Source organism: Beta vulgaris, chromosome 8 (genome assembly GCF_026745355.1).
Source record: "Beta vulgaris subsp. vulgaris cultivar EL10 chromosome 8, EL10.2, whole genome shotgun sequence".
NCBI classification, from domain to species: Eukaryota; Viridiplantae; Streptophyta; class Magnoliopsida; order Caryophyllales; family Amaranthaceae; genus Beta; species Beta vulgaris.
In genome coordinates, this window is record NC_079209.1 from 7696403 (window position 1) to 7718994 (window position 22592).

General features: G+C 34.1%; 1 long non-coding RNA gene across 1 annotated transcript; it reads right to left on the reverse strand.

The window, feature by feature from the left end:
* Positions 1-18641: 18641 nt before the first annotated feature.
* LOC130589673 (uncharacterized) lies at positions 18642-20424 on the reverse strand. The gene is made up of 2 exons (XR_008967271.1): positions 19791-20424; positions 18642-18858 (listed from the first exon to the last, which is right to left on the reverse strand). It is a non-coding gene; the product is annotated as an uncharacterized LOC130589673 (long non-coding RNA).
* Between the last annotated feature and the right edge of the window lie 2168 nt (positions 20425-22592).

The following is a 22592-nucleotide window of genomic DNA, read 5'->3' on the forward strand; positions in this document are numbered from 1 at the left end:
TTTTTGATTTTGGAATGATAATTGAAGAATTGGGTTGGTTTGCATGCCTTCTCTCTTTCCTAAGTCATCAAAGGTGAAGAATTCAAGTTTATGAAGGTTCAAGTCTTGTTTGCGTGATTAAAGATTTAGGTGAAAATTAAGTTTATTTTACTAAATTGGGGTAATTTTTTTCATTTTGAAAGATGTAATTCATAAAAGAGATCTGAATTGAGCCTATGAAGATGGCTTATTCTCTGTTTTTAGGCGTGTATGTGTATGATTCATTAACAAAGTTTAATTGCCATTTACTTTTTGCTTAATTGTTGTGAAGTACACTAGGTCCCACAATTTTCTTAGTATGTGTGAAAAAGCAAATTTAGCAACAATTTTAAGCCAGAGAGAGTAAATTTTAACTTCCTATATTAAACAACTAGCTTTTGGACCCGTGCAAAAATGCACGGGAATTTTTTTGTTTAATAAACATGTTTATATACCAACTACATTAAAAGCATATAAAATATTTTTTACGTCCACTCGACTTAATATACGTTTATGTACTACTCGAAACTCAAATGAGTTTAACCTCTAGACCATATTAAATTAATAAACTTTGAACGATGTATTGAAATACAGAATAATCCTATACATATTTAACTAAAAACAAAGCATCACTGATGTGCTTTACACAGAAAGACAAAACATGCTCCTTTATGTTAATTATGAAGTTTGTTTGCAAATACATGAGACTCTTAGGTTGTAGAAGACTTATTTATATATGTCATTAGCTATAATATTAGACATATATGTTATTTCTCACAAATCAGTATTATTATACACTTCTACCCGTGACTTTAGAAATGACCACATAAAATTGGTTATGGCTGAAAATCGAAATTGGAGATACAAACCCATATGTGATAGGGATATATTTGACTTTTATTTATAATCATTGCAAAACACAATTCAAGGGAATTTTGTTCTATTTGACAGAATGAGTGTCATATACGGGGTATAAATACCATACTACTCCCCTTTCCTTGACATACCCAGGCCCTCTTTAAATGATTCTCTAGAAAATACCAAATATATGTTTTCTACTATATATAGTTGATATAGGATCATTTCCCTTTCCTCGGCTAAAAAATTAACGTGATTGATTTTCTTGTTGCTGGCTCCTCCACCCCGTGTCCTTGCCATCACCTGATTGGTTGTTTTTCCATCTTTTTTTATTCTCATTTTAGTAGTGTAGTCTCCTTTTATTTGGAGCCCCTTAGCTTGAACATGTCTATGACCTCGAAGATGAATGTTTGATTGTCCATGTACCACAATTAACCAAATTTAGTAGAAGAAAATACGCTACCCATTGGTAGAAAATATGACTTCTTTTGTAGAAAATTAAATAATTCATAATTTATGTTTAATAAAAATGCACGGGATGAGATAGCCCGTAAAAAAAAAACCCTCAAACGGCATGGGATAAGTACATCACGTTGATGTCATTATTTGTATAATCCATGTTATTTTAAAGTCATTAATTTTACTCAAACAAAATTATGGTTTATTCCCATAGTCACCCCACTAATCATACAATTAACTTCAAAGTGAACAAAAATATTGACTTCAATTTATACTTGACATTCACATATCGCCTATCTCTAGAACAAAGGGGATTAAAGACATTTATTTAGTTCCACTATAAAAATCATGATCTGAATATATAGGTGTTAAATACATTTAACACGCCAAGTTTGAATTTGTCAATATTTAAACTTATAGTATGATTAATACGATTCGATAAGTGTTTCAATAAAATAACCAAGCCATAGCCTTATATGCACGCTATGCGTGCGAAATTCATTACTTCCTCCAGTTTTGTTTTTACTTGCAACACTTTTTTTTTCATCAACTCCAATGCAAAATTTGGGTAAGAGAGAGTTGGAGAGTAAAAAAAGTGAGGCCCCGTGTGATTAGAGGAAGATAGAGAGAAAGGAAAAGCAAAGGTATAAAGTGTCGCAAGTAATTAATTATTTCCCTTTTAGAAAAGTGTTGCAAGGAAAAAAATGGAAGAAGTATTAAAATTTAAATCAATTGCATTATATCTATTAAATTATTTACAAATTTTTGTTAAATAAAAGTATTTTCATAGTGCAAGAATGCTGTAATAATAAAACATAAATGATTACCCATATTTTTAAGACATTCAGTTTTATATTGACAAGTTTTTCAATTAAATTACCCATATTGTTGATTTTTCTAAATGATTATCAAGGTAGTGTCTAGCATATAAGGCTAGTGTGTTAATGTATTGGGCTTAGCTTTTAAAAAAATTCCAAATTTTTTCTGGCTTTCTGCCAGTCGAATTCATTACTTAAATTTTGAATTGAAGTTTTGCTTTAGCTAAAAGTTTTCAAGTTTTCTCTAGGTAGTAAGCTTGATCAAAATTACCATCGATTTCTCTATTATTGATGCTTATAAATGGAAAATGCTTATACATATCACAATTATCTCTAAAATCATGGCCTTTCTTCGTTCCACCACCACCATCTACGCTCCCTCTCTCTTCTCCAAACTCTCATCATCCGAAAAACAATCAACGATGTTGCATCATCCACTGCTAAAACCACCACTTAACCGGCACAAAGTTAGTCCCTAGCACTGCTGACCATCGCAAAACCTCATTTTCCCTTTCTCTCTCCTCTGTTTCGCACTCCTTTCATCACTCTTCCTCACTTCCACCACCATAACAACAACTTTCCACTGCCTATGTGCATCAACTCCACCAGTTTTTCTCTGCTTGCTGCCCTCAAGATGTCCAAAATTATTTTCCCGTTGAATCCCTATCAATGGCGTTAGCCTACTCTTTCGTTTCTCTCTCCTCCCTTCAAATACCACAACCACCACAAATCTCCCTCGTCACCATATTTCTCAATAAATTTTGCAAACTAATTTCATTTTGGTAGTTGATTTGCAAATTCGATCTCTAAGATAATAATATACAATAGTAATATAAATTTAGTTCTACCAATCATTTGTAGATACTAACTGAATAGATAATTGCTTATATGCATTTTTCAAGTACGATTAATCCATTTATGCAATGATAATTTTTCTATATGATCAACCTATCTAATTATGAATATAATTTATAAATTTTAATTAGTAACTTTACTCCTCGGCGTCTTGACAGTGATTAACATTGTTATCTTTTGCAGATACTAATATTTAAACTAAATTAATATCATTGTTATGGCGAATTTCAAAGTGCATATGAGTGTAAAAGAAAATATACACGCTCGTGACTGTTGGAACTGCGAGGGATGAAATCCCATTGCTATTGTCTATTGCCTGCAAGTTGTGTGCTTCTTCTTCCTATTCAAAGTACCTGAGCAAACCAAGCAATTGATTAATATATTGTACACCCTAACAAAAGATCAAGTCTCACGATTTAATATTCCAAAGCACACGTACAGAACTATTTCGTAAGTGAATAGGACTATAAGTAAGTTTGAAAATTTTAAATTACAAAGTTCAACATCTGATATTACACATAGAAAAACAATAAGCCATCAATGCAACATGATTTTTTCTTTCTCCTACCAAAATCAACTATGGCTGAAGATGTAGTCCTTTCTAAACCTAATTTTTCAAACTACTTTCCCTCTCATGATATATTATTTACAAAAGAAATGTTAAAATAAAAGTAATCTAGAAAAATCTTGAAATGTATAGAATAATGTAGAACAAATAGTTCTTGAGAAAAAAGAAAGAACAAAAAGGATAGTTAATGGAACTTGAAAGTATAGCCTAGGAGCTTCTAGAGAAATCAAAGAAAATATCATAACAATGTCGGTTCAAGTAAACCACCGACATTACTACTACTATATATATGGGTGATGAATACTTGTGGGAGATAGATGTAAGCAAAAACTTCACAAAGCAAATATAAGTCAACCCAATTCTACTTCCACATTAATTACAAAAACAAAACAAAACATAATACTATTCCCACTAACTTCCTTCCCAAATTACTAACATTTGGTATCAAGAGCCACTATAATCCAAAGCCTTCAACAATTACACAAAAAAATAATCCAACTCCCTTAACAAAAAAAAAATATACCAAACACCACATAAATTAAAATGACTTCCCCAAACACTTCAACCTCAAACACATTTAACTACCCCGAAGTTAATTGGGTACCCACATTTAGGGGAGAAAAATATCAACAATGGTCTATCCAAATGAAATCCATATTTATCTCACAAGATTTGTGGGAGTTAGTACAAAATGGTTATGAACAACCAAATGACTTTACCCAAGAAGCTACTTGGGATGAAGCACGCCGCAAGCAATATAAACAAAATCGGATAAGGAATAATTATGCCCTATCCTTGATCTATTGGGGAGTAGATGAAACTATTCTCCCTACCATCATGGCTGCTACAACGGCCAAGGAGGCTTGGAGTATCCTGGAGACAAAATATAGGGGCTCCGAGAAGGTAATACTCTTTAAACTCCAATCTTTATGGAGAGACTTTGATAATCTATTAATGACGGAAAATGAAACAATTCAAGAGTTTTTTAGTCGAGTAACAAATATTATAAATCAAATCCGAACTAATGGAGATAAAATAGAAGATGTTCAAGTTGTTCGGAAAATATTAAGAAGTCTCCCCAAAAATTATGATCACATAGTGGCTGCTATAGAGGAGTCTAATAAAGATTTATCTAAATTAAGTTTAACTGAATTAATGGGCTCCCTTCTAGCACATGAAGATAGAATGCGTAGATTTATAGAGCAGCCACTAGAACAAGCTTTTCAAGCAAAATTAAAATTCTCTAATAATGGAGAAAATAAAAGTAAAAATGGCTACGGTAAAGGAGGTACTTCATATAACCGTAACAGGGGGAGAGGAAATTATAAAAATCAAGGAACTCGAGAAAATAACCAATCTGGCTCCTATTGCAATTTATGTAAGAAAAATGGCCATAATACACAAGATTCGCGGTATAAGTGTAAAAGATGCAAAAAGCACACTTATTTTGAAAAAGATTGTTGGTTCCGGCAAAAGGAGGAGGCCAATTTTACGGAAAATAAGGAGCCTAGAGATCAATTATTTTATACATGTTTAAATGCTCACCAAGAGTCAAACGATATATTGGTATATTGATAGTGGTTGTTCAAACCAAATGACTGGCAACAAAAATTCATTTGTCAGTCTAGACGAAAACATAAAAACACAAATTACTCTTGGTGATGGAAGCAACCAAGAGGTTGCAGGAAGGGACAATAGCCGTTAGAACAAAAAACGGCTCGTCTAAATTTATTTCTGATGTTTTCTATGTCCCCGGACTTGCACAAAATTATTAAGTGTAGGCCAACTAATTCAAAGAGGCTATATGGTGAAATTTGATGCTAATAAATGCCTCATATTTGATAAGAAAAAAAGGCAATTAATTACCATTACTCAAATGGCTTCTAATAAAATATTTCCATTAAGAATGCAATTGGAGCATAATGTTGCCCTAAGTTCTATGGTGGATGAGTCCACATTGTGGCATTTGAGATTCGGGCATCTAAATTTTAACAGTTTAAAACTGTTAAAACAAAAAGAAATGGTGATTGGGCTTCCACCTATAACTAATGAAAGAAAAATATGTGAGGGTTGTATATATGACAAAATGCATAGATTGCCATTCCCTACTTCATCCTGGAGGGCCAGAGCTCTATTAGAGCTTGTTCATGCAGATATATGGCCCTACCAGAAATCCGTCTCTTGGCGGAAAAAGATATTTTCTATTATTTGTCGATGATTTCACTCGCATGATGTGGGTTTATATCTTGGAGAAAAAGTCGGAAGCATTTTCCCACTTCATGCAATTTAAAGCCCTCACAGAAAAACAAAGTGGGCATTCAATAAAAATTCTAAGAACGGATCGTGGGGGAGAATTTACAAGTAAAGAATTCAACAGCTTTTGTAAGGAGCATGGAATCAAAAGAGAATTAACTGTCAGACGCACACCTCAACAAAATGGTGTTGCGGAAAGGAAAAATCGGACCATTGCTGAGATGGCCCGAAGCATGATGCAAGGCAAAAACTTGCCGAAATGTTTTTGGGCCGAAGCCGTACATACGGCTATCTACATTCTCAATCGATCTCCCACGAAGGTCGTCAGGGTATGACACCCTATGAAGCTTGGCATAAAAGAAAGCCAAGAGTGGAGCACCTCAAAGTATTCGGGTGCATCGCATATGCCCACATCCCGAAAGAAAATCGGGAAAAACTCGATGGAAAAGGAAAAAATGTATCTTCATTGGATACAGTGACGAATCTAAAGGATATCGTCTCTATCAACCCGAATCTAAGAGCCTAATAATCTCAAGAGATGTCATATTCGATGAAGGAGCTCAATGGACGTGGATGGAGAATGAATCTCAGCCACGTGAAGGAGATTTTCTTCCACCAAGCCCAAGAGAGGATGAAGGCCCAAATCATCCAGAAACACAATCATCCTCCAGTCCATCATCACCGAGATCTCCAACTTCATCCTCGAGATCGGTGAGTCCAACATCAGGATCAAGCTCTCAAAGCTCAGCTCCAGTAGTGCGACGTTTGCAAAGAGATCGGCGACCACCAAGCTACTTGGAGGAGTTCCAATGCAATCAAGCTATCATGGCTCTCTTTACTAGCGAACCACAAAGCTTTCAAGAAGCAGCACGAGAAGAGAAATGGATCGAGGCCATGAATGAAGAAATCAAGATGATCGAGAAAAACAACACATGGGAGCTTGTTGAGAAACCTGGAGACAAAGAAGTCATCGGTCTCAAATGGGTCTACAAGGTCAAGTATAACGAAGATGGGTCCATTCAGAAATACAAGGCTCGTCTCGTCGCAAAAGGTTACTCCCAACAACCAGGGATTGACTTTAGCGAGACATATGCTCCGTTGTCCGCATGGAGACTATCAGGTCAGTCCTTGCTCTTGCTGCTCAACTTAAATTACCAGTCTTTCAATTAGATGTCAAGTCCGCATTTCTAAACGGTGAGCTCGAAGAAGAAGTATATGTTGAGCAACCGCAAGGATATCTCATCGAAGGCAAAGAAGACAAAGTATACCGCCTTCGTAAAGCTCTTTATGGACTTAAGCAAGCACCAGGGCCTGGAATAGCAAAATAGATGGCTACCTACTTCAAAATGGGTTTATAAAAAGCCCAAGTGAGCCATCACTATATATCAAGGCCCAAGGATCACAAGATTTTCTCATATTGTGTCTCTATGTAGATGATCTAATCTACAACGGACTAATCCAAAAAGATTAAAGAATTTAAGAAGAAATGATGTCGGAATATGAAATGACCGACCTTGGAGCCATGAAGTACTTCCTTGGCATGCAAGTCAAGCAAAGCCCAGGAAGAATATTCTCTCACAAGAGAAATATGCAGACGACCTACTTAAGAAATTCAACATGAGTGAATGCAAGCCATTGGCTACACCAATGGCACTTAATGAAAGGCTATCTAAGAACGATGGCAAAGAGAAGGCGATGCATCAATATATCGAAGTTTGGTCGGCTCTCTCATCTACCTCACACATACTAGGCCCGACATAGTACATGCTGTCAGCATCGTATCCAGGTTCATGAGTGAGCCAAGTAAATCTCACTTGGCAGCAGCAAAAAGGATTCTCAGGTATGTCAAGGGAACAAAAGGCTATGGAATTATGTACGAGACAGAGGAGAATCACAAGCTTACAGGATACACAGACAGCGATTGGGCCGGAAGCATTGATGATCGGAAGAGTACAAGTGGCTACGTCTTCCAGCTGGGAACCAAGACTATTTCTTGGTCATCAAAGAAACAAGCTACAGTAGCTCTGTCATCAGCAGAAGCAGAGTATGTAGCAGCAACAAGTGCAGCATGTGAGGCGATATGGCTTAAAAGAATTCTCGAAGATCTACAACATACATCAAAAGAACCAACAACAACTATATATTACGACAACATGTCAGCAATAGCCATGACAAAGAATCCAGTCTTTCACAACCGCACGAAACACATCGAAATACGACATCATTTCATCCGAGAGTTGGTCGACAAACAAGAGATCGAGCTACAATTCTGCAAGACGAGGGAGCAACTTGCCGACATATTCACAAAAGCAATTCCAACAGAGAAATTCATCTAGTTTCGAAGACAACTCAGAGTACAAGATTTTTCAGATTAAGGGGGAGTGTTAAAATAAAAGTAATCTAGAAAAATCTTGAAATGTATAGAATAATGTAGAACAAATAGTTCTTGAGAAAAAAGAAAGAACAAAAAGGATAGTTAATGGAACTTGAAAGTATAGCCTAGGAGCTTCTAGAGAAATCAAAGAAAATATCATAACAATGTCGGTTCAAGTAAACCACCGACATTACTACTACTATATATATGGGTGATGAATACTTGTGGGAGATAGATGTAAGCAAAAACATCACAAAGCAAATATAAGTCAACCCGTTTCTACTTCCACATTAATTACAAAAACAAAACAAAACATAATACTATTCCCACTAACTTCCTTCCCAAATTACTAACAAGAAATTGTAAGTTTCTAAATGACAACTAATTATACATCATATCAACTCATTCGAAGCATAAATTCATTCATAATCACGAAAATGGAAAAAAGTAAAATCATGTATATTTCTTCCACTTGCTTGTTCACTGCCACTGTTGGTCGTTGTCATGGCTTGTTGCAGCCATTGGTGTGCTGTTGTTATGGTTGGTGGTATAGTATGTAGTCGTTGTTGTTGATGGGTTTTGTAATCGCTCGAATATTGTTATTCTTCTGTTAATGTTGCTCTGTTGTAGCTATTGTTGTTGCTCAATGTGGGACTTTTTACCGCTATTTTATCGCAACGGTTATTGATGTTCCATATTGGTGTTGAAACAATGGTCGTGGACAGGGAGTGGATGAAGAATTACGAAGGAGAGAGAAAGAATGTTTGGGTATGCTGTGAGTAGTGGTAAGCTATGATATCATGTCTATTTATACTTGTAATTTTGTATATAACATAATTTTTATTAAACTCCCAAAAATAAGGTTGATTGACAATTCAAAATTCAAAAATAAAGGTTGATTGAGATTTTAAAATTCTTTCCATAAGTGACGTTTTTGGTATCAATCAAATGAATCTAATTTGGCAATGATTTAGTATTGATGATGTATATAAAGATTTGATGATAATGATGCCAAAATTATAGGCGTGATTAGGCAATTTAAGTGTATCAATTACATAGATTACGTGATTGACATAACTGTTTTCTTAATTATATAGATTACGTATCAATTAAAATCCGTAATTGACGTCAATTATATAGATTACTGAATCAATTATATGCGTGATTAAGGGAAGGGATATCCGTGATTATGGGAATTTCACACTCTTTGATTGCTTTGACACGTGGACACCCTCATTGAGTTTCGAGGAATATTGATCAAAGGAGCATGCCACGTCATGCCACGTGGGATTGAAATCGCTAACTGAACGACACGTGGCCTCAAGGATTTTACTTTAGATATATATATAGATGTCAACCAAACAAGCACTTGTAGTGGAGTGGAGAACATAAAAGGTGCGAGACCAATTTAGAAACATCTGAATATAGTAGATAGAGGATACGAATACCACAAAATCATATTTCTGCTATAAGTGCTGATATGCATGATTAATTTTAAAATAAAAGTGGAGCCACATCTAGTTATATCCTTAAAAATTAAGCTATCAACTTGGTTACAAACCGAAACATAGTCATGGCCAATAATGCTTGATCCTCGTCCATCGATCTTAGATTCTCACTGGCAATTGAGCACGCATCTACTCAAGTCGCTATGATGTATGATTTTGAAACTTAAAAAGATTTGCTTGGCTTACTTAATGGGTCATCTAACGTTATGGTGCCGGAAAAGTGGGTCATGGCTGTCGCAACTCACAAGTTTGTCATAATCACTAATTAGCCATCGATGTCTTAGCACTAATAGTCATTTTTGATGCGAGATTAAGAGCAAGATCGGTTCTTGGCCCATCAATTAGAGTGATGTAATAGGAGTATAGGACCCTTAGAATATAGGAGCCTCGAAATATAATTGTTTTTGTAGGAAAGTTAAAGGAAAAACATTTAGATTAATGATAACATTGTAATGGAACAACAGAGAACATGGATTCAACTTTTGGTAACCACAAAATGCATTAAAAGTTTATTGTTTTAACTGTTAGAAAGTATTCTCCATTTCCCTATCACAAATACGCGTTCCAAAATTCAGCATTTAATGAGATGTTATATCTTCATACTCCTCTTTTATTTACAATTAAATATTAATAAGATTATAATTATTTGAGATATAGAAATCATCCCTCTGGACATGAAAAAGGAAAAAAAAAAAGCAAAACCATTTATTTAATCTCAAATAAAGGGACCAATTTTAAGAAAATGTATAGGACCCCGATTACATTTGCCCCCATCCCCTGATTAGGAGGTTTGTGATTTGTGAGTTATCGTCTGAGCTACTTGAGATAGTCTTCATCAACTATTGAAAAATGAAGAAAGTTTACGTTAGGAACGATGAACAGGTTTAATCTGAATTCGAATGAACTAAGAATTTTTTAAAGTGGAAATGCACAGCTGGCACATAGAGACAAAAACCAATAGAGAACCTATTACTTCGTTTGGGAAACAACATAGAAGGATAATGAAGGGGAGGTGAAAGGTGGAGGTGCGCATGGAACTTCATTTTCCTCTAAATCTCTCCAATTTTGGTGAGATGAGTTTATTGAAGACGAGGGAGGGGGAAATTGATCCTTCCCTCCTTCCCCCTCCTTCCCCCAATCTCTTATCCAAATAAGGGAACTAGTTCTCACCCTTTTTCTTTCCTCAATTTCTCTTTGTTTTCTAATATTCAAATAAAATGTATATATGTACGCAATTAAAACATGATTATGGTGGAGAAAATGATGAAATAAGGATTTTTAGAGAGAAAACGGTAGGCATTAACAATGCATGAAGAAGAAAAACTAATTCCAAATTAAATATGAAACTTGGTTAGGAGCATATGAAAAAATATTGAGACAAAGGATACAAAAGCAATAAATTTGATGTTCCATTACAATGATATTTTATAAATCATCAACTAAAAATTGTAGTTTTTGTTTATCATCAATTTTGCAAGGTTCTATTCTTGTATGTGGTCAATTCAAATTCCAAATTTCTAAATAATAACATTCGTCTTTTTTAATGCCACTTCAACATCCATTCCATTGGGCATGTCTTTCATGAAGCTAACAAGGTAGCATATTATCTCTCAAAAAAAAGGTCCTTTCAAATTTGCTACCTTGTTAGATGTAACTATTGTTACTGGGCTTCATTGGACCACTCTATTCTTCTTAATTGGTTATATTTCTCCCTTGAGAGAAGGACGACCTAACTTTTCGATGTACCTCTTAATTTATTTATTTTTGGGTTCAAGTCATAGTTTTGATCTAACTTTTACGGCATATTTTCTAACTTTTGGGAGACATATGTGTTATACCTTGCTACCCCTTTTTTTACCAGTTCAACCATGATTTTATGTTATATAGTGTTAACCGATGTACTTTCTTTGTTGATCACCTAGTAAATGCCATCAAATTGTTTGTATTGGTTGTTTAATTTTTGCTAGCATAATTAGTTGTTAATTACAAAAGATATTGGCAAAAAAACGTAAACTTTTATTTCAAATTTGGACCAATATATAGGTTAATCTATATAAGCCAATCGATTCGTTTCTATATCAATTTTGATCATATATATCATTTAGGTTGAAAGATAACTTTTAAAAATTGTCACGCACCATGATTTCATCAAATTTTTTAATGATTTAGAACCAACACTATCTTAATAATTATTATATATAATACTTATACGTATTTCGTAGGAGTACACAACGCATGCTATCTCATAAAAGGCAACAACAAAAACTAATTCGTCAGAGTGAGAGTTCGAGAGATGCTTATGGCTTACGGTGTTACAAAAACTTATTTTTTTGTCGAAAATTTTCCATCCCGACTCTTTTTGGTTGGACAAAAAATCATTCTCTAAGAGCCCAAAGGTAGATTTTCAGTGTAAGGCAGAAAAATATTTCCTCTTATACAAAACTTATTTTTAGTCATTCGAAAAACTATATTCCAACCTTTATAAATCAAAACAAAGAAAAACGGATTAGTATTATGGAAAAACCTTTTCATTCCAATTACCAAACGAAGCTTAACTACTTCGCAAAATCGAAACATGAAAATCAAACACCCTAAACCCCAGACCCCAAATCCCAAAATTCACTCTCACTCAATGAGCCAACTTTCCTCCATAATTAGTACATGTATTACAAAATTCTAAATTACAAAAAATTCCAACAACTATGTCAGTACATGTATTACAAAATTCTAAATTACAAAAAATTCCAACAACTATATCAGTACATGTATTTCCTTTTCGGCTTTCCCCACATCAGTACATCACCCACTCTACCATTTCTTTCTCCATTTTCCTCCCATTCTCTCTCCTCCTACATTTTCTCTCTTTACAGAGCAAAACCAGAGCAATAATGTTGGGACTTATTGTTGAAGTGACAGAGTCACCAAATATTGATAATCACAAATTGATTATTAACGAAACCTAACTCATTAACAGTGGCAACATTAGTCGACGAGCTTGGTCGACACTGAAGTGATATGCCTGGGTTTGTATTGTGAAAAAAGAGGAATTAAAATTAAGTTTTTTTTTTGTATGGTGGTGCACGTGCACCAGGGTGGTATGAACTACATCCGTCCTTGTTCGTGATGCATATGTGAGTTATCCCATATTAGAAACAAGGAGAAAAAGTACCACTTTATAAGTTAGAGAAGTTACTCTTATTTTATCAAATGATTTAGTATGGAACCTTTTTTTTAAAGCTTGTAAGTAATTTAAACTTTGATGTAAGATTATGTAGTTTTTTGTGCTTCGTAACTTGTACATTGCAATCTGTAAGGATCTAAAATCTAATTGTCTTATGAGTATGTCTTGTAAAATACTGTCTATTTTTAAATTAAAAATAAGACAATGATAAGCTCAATATTAAGAAGAGAATTAGCCCAATAGCGACTAGATTACTTTCTTTCGGTGACTAATTTAATCCATTTAGTGACTAGGTCTACTTTTATATTAAAATTAGACCGTCTCTTTTAATAATCTTTGTTGTCTTATACTCTACGTGATGAAGCAAATAGGTAATCTCTGTGTGAAATCTAACTCTATGTATAAACAAGGTCCTAATGTTCTATACAAAGTAGACCCTCAAAATATTTTCGTATCAAGAGATGCGAAAGAGACGTGGAATAAGGTGACGCCATGGTTAAATACCAAACATGAACAGGGGAACATATACACTTATGCAGTCTTCCTACTTCATAGTGACAACTTAACTAAATAATTAGTCTTACTAATTAAGTACAGTTTAGTGTCCTCTAGCTCAGAAAGGTCTTCATGAGATCTAATAAAATAATAATTAAGTTTTTTCTCTGGCTTGGAATCTCATCATACAAGTGTATCATTATGTACCAAATCTAGGTCAAAAGGATGCATATCTTATGGAACAATTGCTATTTTTATTTTTGTCTCCATAAGAAGCGCGTTAAATTACTCTCTTAATATAATTTCTCGCTCTTTTTTCTTTGAAGATTATAATATTTTTAGGGCTAATAATAAAATATGATCATCACCATATATCAACTTTTTTCCTTAAAAAAGTGAAATTCTTTTGACTGCCAATCAAGTGCTTCCAACATTAAGGAATAAGGAGTACTGGGTCTAGAAAGATTCCTATGTATACCACTTTCTTAATTAATTAAATAGTTTTACTACTTTATCATGAAGTGATGAAACTATTAACCATGAGAGCTAGTTTATATTTTTTGGGGTGGACTGAAAGCTTGATTGTTACATACACAGATAAACATAATGTTTTTCTTTTTTATAATGTTTGATAAAAGTCATAGAAGGGCCTGTTCGGCAACGGCTTTTGCACTAGCTTTTAGTGTTTTGACGAAGTCAAAACACTAATTAAGTATTGGGCATAGTAGAGGTTGGAGTAGCTGTTGGAGTTTCAAATAGCTTTTGGATAGCTTTTCCCAAATGTTATATTTTATAGCGTTCAGTTTCCGTAAGTAGCGTCTACTTTTTTTTATTTTTTTTCAAAGGAAAAAAATCTCACTTTTTAAGGATAAAAATTTGGGATTAACATAATATCATATATTCAGGATAAAAAATTTGGGATTAACAGAAGAAAAAAAAATCCCACTTTCTCATTTTTATCAAAGATAATTTTTTTTATCAACTAGCTCTCTTGTTTTCATTTTGCTTATATTTTTCAATGTTGATTAGTATACTAATTATGATTAATATTATAATTAAAAATATGTTATTTTTATCATATATAAGCATAACAGCTACTTTCACAACTAAGAGCTAACAACTACTAGCCGGCAGCTATCAGCTACCCGAAAAGTTGACAGCTACTGCAACAGCCAACAGCTACCCAACAACTACTTTTGCCGAAGAGGCCCAAAGAGTAAGAGCTATGGTCGAACATGAAAATGCAACATTTATCCATTAAGCCGTTCAATTACTACAAAGAGATTTTTTTTAGTCGATTTCCATAATTACTATAATCAATATATATATATATATATATATATATATATATGGGCTAGATCACATGAGAATGCTCCTGATATGAGAAATGAGAATGAATCTCAACCATACTAGAGGATGAGTTACAATACTTGCTCAACAGTTATACCCCCCTAAAAAATTTTGAACCCAAAATTTTATTTTCGTTAAATTTTTTTCTAATATTATTTCTTTTTACATCACTTTTTCATTACAGTTACATCACTTATTCATAAGAGTTATAGCGTGTAAAATTCATTCTCATTTCTCATGTAAATATGCATTCTCATATGAACTCACTTCTATATATATATATATATATATGATTGTATCTTGGATTTTGAGAAGTATGGATTCCAAGATTGCCATGTCTATTCCTTTTCATGATGATGCTCGATCATTATGGCTCTACCTTGAGCGTCCTTTTTGTGTGGCCAACGACCCGCGCTTGCAGCAACTTCGAACCTCCATTATCGATTGTAAGCAATTGAATTTCATGACTATTGATGAATACTATAGCCGATTGGAGCAGGTGAACGTCGAGATGGACTCTACTTCTTCCAAAGCATTCCTACTATTCATATTGTGTCAGCACCTATTCTCTCCGAGTTTGAGTTGTGGCGTAATCGATTGGGGTATCCTTCTGACAAAGTAGTCAAGTTAGCTCCTGCTATTCGTGAGAGTAGTTTTGAGAAAAAGTTGAATAAAGTTTATGTAGTTTGTCCTCAAGCTAAACAGACACGTGATTGTTTTCTTGTTAGTAACAGTAAATCCGAACTTATATTTGCATTAATACACTGTGATTTGTGGGGGTCCTTATAAGACAACCTCTCCTTGTGATGCTATATATTTTTTTACTTTAGCAGATGATTATTCTTGTTCTATTTGGTTTTACTTGTTGCGTGATAAAACAAAGGTTCAGAAAGCTTTTTCTTCTTGCTTTGCTATGGTTGAACGTCAATTTCAGACTACTGTCAAAATTATGCGCAGTGATAATGGTACTGAATTCCTTTGTATGTTAGACTACTTTGATACATGTGGTATTTTGTTTCAAACATCTTGTGTTGGCACGCCACAACAAAATGGTAAGGTTAAGTGTAAAAACCAACAAATTACAATGTTGCTCGTGCTTTGATGTTCCAAGCTAACCTTATTGTTACCTTTTGGGGGGGGGGGGTGAATGTGTTCTTACTGCTGCCTATTTGATTAATCGCAATCCCTCTAGTGTGTTAGGAGGAAAAACTCCCTATGACGTGTTGTGTGGTAAAGTTCCTAGTTTTGATGTTATGAGAGTTTTTGGTTGTTTGTGTTTTGCTCATGACCAACTTGCCAAGGGAAATAAGTTTGCTCCGCGGAGTCGGATCGTATTTTTGTTGGTTATCCTAATGGAAAGAAAGGATGGATATTGTATGATCTTGCTACTAGGGATTTTTTTGTTTCGCGTGATGTTCAGTTTCACAAAAATGAGTTTTCCTTTGCTTTGGATTCGGATTCTACTCATGTTTCACATGATGATGCACATGTGTTGGTTGATGTGGGGTTTTTGGATGACCTTGAATCCGTTCATGATGCGGATGCTGCTGCTGGTTTGAAGGTTCCTTCTCCTCCCTCGTCATCAATTGGGCTCTCGGACAGCCCCTCCCCCTTCATCGCCAGCCGGGCTCTCGGACAACTCACACTACTCGTCGGATGGCCTTGACTATGTGGTTTCCCTGTATCCTCCACCCGAGGCACTTGGGAGTGTTTTACGTACCAACCAGACTTCAGTTCACCTTCAGGATTTTGTGATAAACTCGGTTCAAGCTTTGAGTCCATCTTCGCCTTCGCCTACTCCATCTTCTTCCCCAGGTATTTTGTATCCTTTAGCACACTTTGTGAATTATGATAAATTTTCTGCTCCACATCGCATCTTTCTTGTAGTTGTTACCGCTATTAGTGAACCTCGATCTTTTAATGAAGCAATGAAATATGGTTGGCATGTTGTCATGCAATCTGAAATTGCTGATTTGGAGAATAATGGTACTTGTTCTATGGTCGATTTACTGAAGACAAAAAAGCTCTTAGTCGCAAGTGGGTCTACAAAATCAAGCATAAATCTGACGGGACTATTGAACGTCTCAAGGCACGTTTGGTTATCTTTGGGAATCACCAGGATAAAGGTATTGGCTATAATGAGACATTTGCTTTGGTGGCTAAAATGGATATTGTTCGGGCCTTTCTTGCTATTGTCGCTGCCAAAAACTGGGAGTTTCATCAGATGGAAGTGCATAATGCCTTTCTTCATGGAGAACTCGACGAAGAAGTATATGTGAAACCACCTCATGGCTTCACTCCTTCCAAGCCAGGTATGGTGTGTTGTCTCAGAAAGTCTCTCAATGGGCTTCGTCAAGCTCCCCGTTGCTGGTTTGCCAAATTAGCTGCTGGTTTACTAAATAGTTGATTCCTTGATCTCGTATGGCTTCACTCAATCATATATATTCAGATTACTCTTTGTTCACTCTGTCTCCGGATGGTATCCAACTTTCTATTCTCATCTATGTTGATGACCTCATCATATCGGGTAATGATTCTTCAACTGTTACTTCTTTCAAGTCCTATTTGGGCACCTATTTTCATATGAAAGATTTAGTCCCTTTGAAGTATTTTTTGGGAACTGAGGTGGCGCATAGCTCTGATGGTTTGTTTTTGTGTCAACGTAAATATGCGTTGGATATTATCTCGAAAGTTGGTCTCCTTGGGGCTAAAACCAGTGGCTTTTCCTATTGAACAAAAACCATACTCTTAATCTAGCTTTGGGCCCTTTGCTCTCGGATCCAAAGTCTTATAGGCGGCTCGTTGGTCGTCTCATATATTTGTCCTTCACTAGCCCGGATTTGGCGTATGGTGTGCATATTTTGGTTCAATTTATGCAGCAACCTAGGTAGGAACATTGTGAGTGAGGCAGCTCTTCGAGTTGTTCGCTACTTAAAAGGTTGTCCAAGACAAGGTATATTGCTTAGTTCTGCATGTGATTTATCTTTGTCTGGTTGGTGTGACTCGGATTGGGCTAGTTATCTTCTCACTTGGCGCTCTCTGACTGGGTGGCTTGTCTTTCTTGGTGCCTCACCCATCTCGTGGAAAACTAAGAAACAACACACTGTTTCCCGCTCTTCTGCATAAGCTGAGTATCGTTCCTTAGCAGACATCACTTCCGAACTTAAGTGGCTCAAAGCTCTTCTTGAAACTCTTGGTGGCCATCATCCTCGGGCCATGTGCCTCTATTGTGACGGTAAGTTTTCCTTACATTGCTCAAAATTTGGTATTTCAGGAACGCACCAAGTACATTGAAGTAGATTGCCACTATGTTCGTGATGCTACTCAAGCTGGCCTTATTGATCCAAGTCATGTGTCCACAACGGAACAACTTGTGGATATTTTTACCAAGACTCTTGGTAAAAGTCAATTTCTCTACTTACTTGGCAAGTTGGGCATTTGTAATCCGCACTTGTATATATGGTTGCATATTTGTGTTGCATAGTTTTGGGACTAGGCCTTGTTATATTATTAGGATGTATATAAACTCTTATTTCTACAACAATACAACTTAACACAAATTATTGAACCCCTAAATAACTTGTCATTAATGGCACGTAAATTATTAATCATAGTTAGTTATGTTGGTTCGTAACTTTTTTTGTTATGTATGCTTGATCACTAATATTTACTTATTAAGATCGATCAAGTAAATACAAATTTTTCCAGTAAAAGTAAGTCTTATCTCTATTACATAAGGGAAGGGGGGAGGTGTGGTGTCCTTTTTTGAACTGACGAATTTGCCCCCCCTTCCCTTTCAATATTACAATTCAATATTACCTCAAACAAAGCCACGGGTATTAGAGGAGTAGCAAATAAAACTTTACAAAAATTAAGCAAATCACTTAAATCACTCACAAATCACTTATATCAGGAAATAAATGAGAAAATCACGTTAGAAGAAATTCACAAATCACTGAACTTTACAAAAAAAATAAAAATTAACATACAAATCACTATTCTAAAAAACTCACAAATCACTTACAGTAGTCTCAATACATAAAAAAAATTCACAATCAACCCTTACAATTGTTCTAAAAAACTCGCAAAATTCAATACCTATACACGATATACACAACAATCTGCAAAAAAAACATAAAATTTCACCGGGAATATCACACATTTGACCATCGACCATTTTCAATCTTCCAAAAAGGTACACAATTCTTTCAATCTTGCAATTTATTTCAAGTTAGTTGAAAAAACAATAGCAATTTTAGGCGTAATTATTACTAACAGTGAAATTACATTAACAGTGAAATTAAGCACCAAGATAAAAGGGTGATAATAAAAAAAATTCGCCAACGACTTTTGCAAAAATCAAATTTCGGATAAAAAATTACATTAACAGTGAACTTAAGCACCAAGATAAAAGTATAGATTTTTGTTATTTCAAAAACCAAAAAACATGTTAAATCACTGAAATTAACGATTTTTATTATTTCAAAAAAAAAATAACGATTTTTGTTATTTCAAAAAAAAATACACCGATTTTTGTCATTTCATGTTAAAAGTATAATTTTCTAGATTTAAAATATATTTATGAGTTTGATTTAATTTCTAGATTTCAGAAAATAAAATATTCATGATAAAAGTATAATTTTCATTATAAAAGTGTAATTTTTGAGTACATGATAAAAGTATAAAATTCTAGATTTTATACCATTTAACTCTAATTCATTTTCATTTTCATTTTAATTTCATTTTCAGAAAAAAATAGTGAAATTAAGTACAAAATTATAAAATTCTAGATTTTTAAAAAAAAATAGTGAAATTAAGCACCATTTTCAGAAAAAAAAAGTCTTTTATACAATTTAACTTTAATTCATTTTCATTTTAATTTCGAAAAAAATCCAATTTCAAACTCTGACAGAAAATTACAAATTTAAGTTTGTGAAATCATAATTTATATGTTAGGCAAGGGGGAAAATTTTATACTATTCGGATTATATTTTGGAAACATTGATTTATAATTTTCGGATTAAAACAAACATTACATTTTCTGGCGAATTACCTTTCCTTCAGTTTAAATCTACTGTTGCATGCTTAATACTTGAAATAGTTGATTTGATGAGCTGGGTAGTGGTGGTGGTGACGTCGAACATCTTGCCAAGTTCGCCGGATTTCTTGATGTCGCCACCAGTGTAGGGTACGGCACGAGCAACCATTGTTGGTGGGCATTCTTTGGGTTGGGAATCGGGCCGGCCCGTAACGTAGAGCCCATTGCTGAGCTTGTGAGATTGGGTACGACTTCCACATGAATTAAAAAGAAAGAGGAGAGAGAAAATGAGAGGTGAATGAAAATGGTGGAAAGTTACTAGAAGTGAGAGTGATGAGGGTGGGTAAGGTGAGGGTGAGGAAAGGAGAAGAAAGAAGAGTTCTTTTTTGTTGTTGTATTTGTTGAGTTGGGAGTCGGTGAATTGTGATAGAGATGGATGTATGTATGGTGTGGTAAGTTTTGGGTAAGCTAATAAATTAATAGAGATGTTTAGGCCTACCTAGAAGGAAAGCTAATAGTGGGTAAATTACTTTTTACGCCTACCTAGAAGGAAAGCTAATAGTGGGTAAGTTTTGGGTAAGCTAATAAATTCATGCTTACCAAAGGAATAAGACAGTGGAGGACAACCCTTAGCAACTTGCTGTCAGTGGAAGCCAAATGTACTTACCTAATATCAAAATAGAGATGTTTTAATACTGAGATAGTCTAACATAATAGGTGACTTTTTATATTTAGTTAGTCAAGCTTCCAAGTGATCCTGTGACCTTGAATGATATTCATAACTTATGTAGATTTTTTTGGCATATACATCACTTATGTAGAGAAGGATACTTATGTGCTTTCATTCAACTCTTTCTGAATGATCCCTTGATCAATCTAGATTTTTTTTTTATATAATAGTTAGTAGTACTTAATATATGTTAGCTGTTTTGCACGTACAAGATGAAATTAGTAGTATATAATAGTTAGTAGTACTAAATATATGTTAGTTGTTTTGCACATACAAGATAAAATTAGTAGTATATAATAGTTAGTAGTACTTAATTCAAAAATTCTAATGTACTTAATTTAATAATAATAATAATAATTGAAGACGAATAATAATAATAATAATAATAATAATAATAATAATAATAATAGTTATGCCTAAAAATGTTTGTTTACTACTTCATAATAATAGTTATGCCTAAAAATGAACTTACATACAAACTCAGGGGCGGTTCTTGGCCCATGCAATAACGGCGACTGCCTAGGGCCCCTAAAAAGCAGGGGCCCCAAATATATATTGTTGTATTGATTTTATTGACAAAAGGAAGCGTTTAGAGTAGTGGTAAGACCGCGTACATAATGAACATCAGGTAAGCGGTTCGAATCCGCTTAACCTACAGTAATAAATTTTTGCTTTTTGGAAAAATTAAAAAGCTGTCCATAACAACAATAAGCGTGTAGTTCTATTCTTTAATGAAAGTATTAAACCCATTAATTCCTCTTCTTATTCCTATAACAGAAGTCATCTACAAGAAGTCATCCAATTAATAGCTCCCATTCTCCCAAATTTTTAATGTTTAATTACTACATTAATGGCTCCAATTTATTTTAAGGCTTAACAAGTACTTAATCTGGTCGATGACCTTGAAGGAAAAAAGCAACGCTCGACCACAATAATGTTTTTGGTAATTTTCGTTCTATTTTTTCCAATTTATTATATAATAATAATAATAATAATAATAACAATAATAATAATAATAATAATAATAATAATATAATAATAATAATAATAATATAATAAATAATAAAATAAAATAATAATAATAATACTAATAATAATACTACTACTACTACTAATAATAATACTAATAATAATAATAGTTATGCCTAAAAATGTTTGTTTACTACTTCATAATAATAGTTATGCCTAAAAAAGAACTAAGATACAAACTTAATAATATTTAACAAAATGGTTATAAAATAATGGAGCTGAAGTGAACTGAACTGATTGGAGCTGAACTAAACTGAACTGAAAATAAGCTGGGGAGAACAGACCCTAAAGATAATGTCGGTTATGGACTTTGTCAATTAAGATTTAAAGGCTTGAATTTATTGAGGATGGAGGTTGATTAGAATTTAGGCTTTAATTTTGGGTTGTCTCTTTATGTAGATTTTAAGTTAGGATGAAGGACAAAGTGAAAGGAAAATGACAATAGAGATATTTTAAATTTTTTTATAGGGTAGTTTTTTTTTATAATTTCTAATATGGATGATAAATTGATAATAGTTGAAGAGAATTCAATCTCGATTTATGGGTTAACGTGTAATAATAGCTTACTTTCTGTTTGTTTCTAGGATGTGATCTTCTTCTAGCCATGAAAGATGGCAAATTAGTTCAAGTTAATCTCTTTTTTAAAAAGTAGTACTTCATGTCTACTCTTATGTTTAGACTATACTAAAAATATTACGTCTTATACGATATAGATTTTAGAATGGACGACTTCGAGTTGCAAATTACTCAAGAACGTAGGATTAGATGGATGGAAAATAAAAGGATACGAAGAAATTCAATGACCCCTGAACAAAGAGATTCTGAAAATGCAAGAAGGCGAGCTAGACGAGAAGATGATACGGTAACACCTTTGCACATTCAATTTGACTCACCCACCACTGAAAGACAATGTCAGACTGTGAATCAACGTGATGTACCTACCTCTTCAAATATAAGGATGCCTATGGTAGACATCACTAATCACCAAAGTCATGTCACACATGATCATGGAAGACATAATCGTATGTATCTAAACTAGACATAAACATTTGCCTAAA